Source organism: Limulus polyphemus, unplaced genomic scaffold, assembly GCF_000517525.1.
Source record: "Limulus polyphemus unplaced genomic scaffold, Limulus_polyphemus-2.1.2 Scaffold950, whole genome shotgun sequence".
Taxonomy (NCBI): Eukaryota; Metazoa; Arthropoda; class Merostomata; order Xiphosura; family Limulidae; genus Limulus; species Limulus polyphemus.
Window position 1 is genome coordinate 371854 of NW_013666560.1, and position 5593 is coordinate 377446.

Sequence of the window (5593 nt, forward strand, 5' to 3'; positions counted from 1 at the left end):
AAAAGTAATCAGCTTTTGTGAAGTCTTATAGGAACTACAGAATAATGTAACATTGCAATTACAAAATGTAGACAAATATCAAAAACCATTGTTTGTCATATTCGACCGGGCTTAATGTTTTTGGAATCTCAATCATTTACGACAATCAATAAAAATAAGCAATCTTTTGGTGCAAATATTTGAAACCCAGTAGCAAATAACCTGAGAAAAAAAAAAAAAGCTACATTTAATATTTTAATTTAAATGCTTATTTGCTATAGGGAGCGCGTGTCATTTCGTAATGCCATGTGTAGAAATTTCATGAAGGTTCAGAATCTAGAAGTTTCGGGTAACAAGTAGATAAACGAGTATTGCTATTAAAATGAGAGTTAAGTTAATTAGTGTGTATTAACGAATTCATCAATTCAGTGTCAAATAGAGAGTTGCCATTTTTAATCGATTGATTAGTGAGACAATTCTACAGGCAAGTTTAAATAAGTTACACGTACATTAATTTGAGCTGTTGAAACGGTGTTTGTGAAAGTTAAGCTTACAATTGAACATACACCTGTAGTACACGTTAAAGACGAAATAGTTTGTCGTCGTTACGAAGACTTGACATTATTTTATACTAAATACAGGAGAACCATCCCAACAATGAAACACGACACAATAGTAATTGTAATGAATAAAAGTATTGTTAATAGCAAGGTCAGCTTCTAAACTATCTTGGATATACCAAGTTATATATGCCACTAACATGTTTGAGCTACTAGTTTTATCTCTACGCTAAAATTAAAGTTCTATTTGCACTTGTACAAAGACCGAAATTTGTACAGTGAACTAGTCACCACTTACTGTAGTGTCTGAATTAAGATAGGTCATTTATGTAAACAGAAGTCAAATACAGCACTTTGAAAAAAAAGTTATTTTTCGGTAAGAGAGTAAAAAAAAATCTTATGATCCGATATTATGGGTAGAAACATTGTAATAATTAAAATCAGATCTTGTCTACTGTAAAAATAACTTTTGTTGTATTTTAATTAATTATCCTTATTGTACTTGAAAACAGCATTTCTAATAACTTTATATATTTTTTGCCACAAATTACGATAGTTTTATACGTTACTGTTAGATTAATAATTTTACCTCAAAAATATTTTTAAATGATTTCATGAAACTTAGATTTGTTTGTTTGAAGTTAAACACAAAGTCACACAATGATCTATCTGCGTTTTGCCCACCACGGTTATAAAGAACATGCGATATTTTCTGGTATGTATTGTGCAGTGCATTTTTACAGATTCTATACTGATTAAACCATATGTCAGTGTGATCGGGCTTTTCTAAACTAGACAGTCAGAATATTTTAGCATCTTGCTGCTTCTAGTATATGGATAACCTTATTGCATTAAGAGATTGGTCAACTAAGTGCATGATCATGCGAAGAAACGGAACCTCCCCCGATCCTTTTGCACAGCCTATATACAGTTTATCCAATAGAAGTGTAAATTTCTTCAGTGTGTCAAACTAAAGTTTTATATAAACCGATGGTTGAAGATAAAAATCTTACATTTATAGTCTACCCCTTTTTATAATATTACGGGTTTGGCAGTTCGAGTTATCGCACAAGCCAGTTTATACAATTTAGAACATAGTTTACTGCACGTAAATAACCTTAAAATCAGTTATATTATTTTATCCCCAATTAAATTACGAGCTACTAACTTTACGTGAACCGTTATATACCCACATACAAAAAGCACATGACACTGACGCGTTTATCTTTGTGTGGAAGATGGGAGACTTCGAAAGATTTTTCTTGATTTAATAGCAGTTGCTGTTTAATAAAAAGGTTTTCAACTTTTATTTCAATAATGCAAGTATTATTAAGTACTTCACAAAACGAAGTTCCGTAATACTTAATGTAACGAAGAATACGTTTCACAAGTAGTACTACAAAGGTCGTAAAGATATCACTTTACAACTATAGTTAATCACTTTTCAATTTAATACTAAGAAAGTTTCTGGATATGGTCTTTGCCTGGACATACCGAAACAAACAAGCTGTACCTTGATGATAATAATAATAATGAAAATAATAACGAGTGAGATACAAGTGAAAAAAAAAAAAATAACTGACAGTAGTAAACTTTTGTTGTATTCAAAGTCAATGAAAAGTGTTAATAAGGGTCATAATTAAAATTGATCAATAGAAATTAGAATCATACCCCACCCCCCACCCCCCTTCAGCTCTGTCATTGAATTCAAATATGAAAATTTTTATTTTCAGATGTTATAAATCGTTTAAGTGTTCATATTCAGCAATACAATCTTCACAGAGTTATGCCATTTCTATAATGTACGGGGCGTAGCCTGGAGGGAGGGGCACTCCAACGTTTCAAAGAAGGCTACAATGGCCGATATACTAAAGTTTGTACTTTTTAACAAGACACTTTAATTTCGAGTAAATCATTTAAACACTTGCGTAGAAGAAAAGGGGATTTTATTCAGTTTTTTTTTAAAGATTAACTGTATTACTGGCTACGTCCCTGTAACTACCAAAATTAACCAAAAAGCAAACTAAGAAAGTGAGGGAAGCTAGTTAGTGTTGTTTAGAGAGAGAAAGCTTTAGACTTCATCGTGGAGTCTAGTTCTTAACAACTTATAGGGTCGAAATATTCCCAGAAGATAGTACAATTAAGTTAACGAAAATACCTGGCATTAACAGATACCTGAAAGAGATTTTCAACCAGAGAAATGCACAGAACCTCATGTATTTTACTTTTATTTAATATTTGACATACTACAGCGAAATAACCATTTTTCATTCTTAAGCTTACATAAAACCGTTTTAATCATGTTTTAGTACGCCTTGCCCTTTAGAACACTTTTCTCCGTACGGTTTTCAGATCAGCACAGTTGTCGTGTGGGTTTTTATAGCAGCGAGTTCTCTAATCAAAATATAAATGGGGTTGGGAGAAGTTATAATTGAATTCGTGTAATCATAAATAATGTGTAATTGTAGATTATTTTAGCCTCTTCTGAAGCATTCGAGATAACATAAAAATTGTAAGTGCCATCTTCTTGTTCAAGTATAACTATTTTCAACTTTGAAGTAATTTTACTTTCCTTTTAAATACATTAGCAAAGAAACGTGCAGTACATTTAATTATCTTTATACTGCTGAAAATATTGTTATATTTCAATCGTGTAGTCTACAAAATCTCCCGTTAACCAATTTTTTTTAACCATTACTTAAAAAAATAATAATGAAGGTTCACTTATAAAATGCGATTCCTATTGATTACTATGCTTCGTATTTTGTGTGCTTCCCTTTCCTTCTGTAGGAAATTGATACAAGTATAACAATAAGTTTTAAAATGTTCATAAATACAAAAAAGAATGAATTACTAACTTACCTACCAACTTCAACGGATACGACAACAGCAACACAATCGACTTCTTTTGTCCGCTATTTGTACCTTCTTTTTCTTTTTAGTTATTCACATCTACTAACTACGCCACCACAGGAAATACGTCAAATATGTTGGGTGCTGCGAATGTGTGAATTATTTTCGTTTGTCTTCTCTGAATATCCACCCGCGACAAAGTTACGATACCTGGAACTTTTACCATTGGTCTAAAACATAAAAACAATTATTGTTATTAATAAGACCTTCTGAGTTAAAAATCGTGTATAATAATATGAAACTACACTATATCTGTAATATCCAGTGCCAATGAGACCTTTCCTCTAATACCAAGACTTAATGAGATCCCCCAGACACAGGAGTGTTTGAAATACTATTTATAGTAAAATACTGCTTGGTGTTAACTAGATTAGTCGGTTTAACGTAATTTTTCATCATTTTTTAAATTCTTTGTCGCAACACGTAAGAATTATGGTAAGAGTTATTTAACATTATACTCTTTGTTTTAACACCATATTTCATTACTTATCGTTTTCTTGAATTAACCTGCTCATTATTCTGAATAACAGGCGAAGCAGTAAGCTAGTCTTATTGATCCTGAAGAGGGTCAAGTAACCAGAGCTTCGGTCTTGGTCACTCGCTAGAAATGTACAAAAGGTTTGAATATTCGTCAGTGTATTCATTCAATAATTTCCATTGAAACAGACATTTTCTAAGTTATCAATAATTATTTCCCATCTGTAAATATTATGTGTGTGTGTGTTTGTTTACGTTAAATAATATTTTTATAAGCTATGTTTCTAATGTTGTAAATTAAATGTCAGTTGTTGGGATCAGAAGGAAACTTAGGATGTGACATAAAGTGCTCTAGCACATTCGAAGCAGTGTTTTAAATATGAAATAGTTGTGAAGTGTTCCTAGTGATTTTCAAGATAGAAAGTAAAACAGCGGTGTGTTAGCTATTGTGGTTACTTTGTACAAGTAAGTTGATTGGTTTTCGTTAATATCATTTGTAAAGTAGACCTACAACAATGTATGGCAGTGTACAACTGTTCAAGTTTGTATAAACGTTAAAGGAAGAAATATCGTTATGTGGACTAGACGTTGAATTATTTTCACCAAATAATTTAAAAGAACCTGCCAACGAAAGAAAGAATGTTAGAACAATATTGTTACGCCTCCAGTCGTTAGTTAATTTTCCGTAAGTTTGTTCCGACGAAACTTTAGCGACACAAGTCCTTTCTTAAATATAATTGGTTTATTCTTTCCGAATACAACTTTACGATACACTTAATTTCAACAGTCGCTCTATAACAAACACTATAATTCACGTCTCGCGTGGCCAACAATATTTTGTCCGCATACATTCAATTACTCATTACCTCCCCGTCGCTTCGTGGCCGGTCTTATATATACAAGACTACACTATATCTAGAAGCATCACGAGATTTAAGGAAAAGACGTGAATGTTCGAGAATGACGTGGCGTGATAATAGTCACGTGACCTCGATGTCGTAACACTGTCCCTTCCTTAGGATTGTTCGCCCCGAACAATAGCCACTTACACTAAAGCAATAAATAATTAACAATAACTTAATTAAATGTACAGAATTTACAAACACAAAATTACAATTCAACAAAGTCTCTTAATTTTACGGGAGGTATCTTCTTCCGTACTGGTCTCTGTCTTGTTGGCTTCTGCTTCATGTGGGGTTCATCTGCTTCATCAGGAAATGTCCTATCATCAGTAAAACTCACATCAGTGGCAGTGACTTCATCAAGGGCTTCGCTGTTTCCCTTCTTAAAACCGAGTAGAGTTCCTTCTTCGACAGTGGCTTTTTCAGGAGACACATCTTCAGCAATGTCATTTGTTCTGTTGTTCACTTCGTTCCAACTGAAATGTCCTGGTCCGTGATAATGCCAAAGCCTGTTCACATGCACCACCTTTGGCTTACCTCGCCAACCACATTTTATCCGGAAAGTCACGTCTGAGAGACGATCCACTATGTCATATGGGCCTTTCCATGAAGAAGACAACTTAGGAGACTTCCCTTAGGACTTCCTGGGATTATACAACCACACCTCATCTCCTGGTACAAAGCTGACTTTAGTAGATCTCTTATCATATTATAACTTCATCGAATCAGCAGACGATTTCAAGTTTGAATGCACTTGATGGT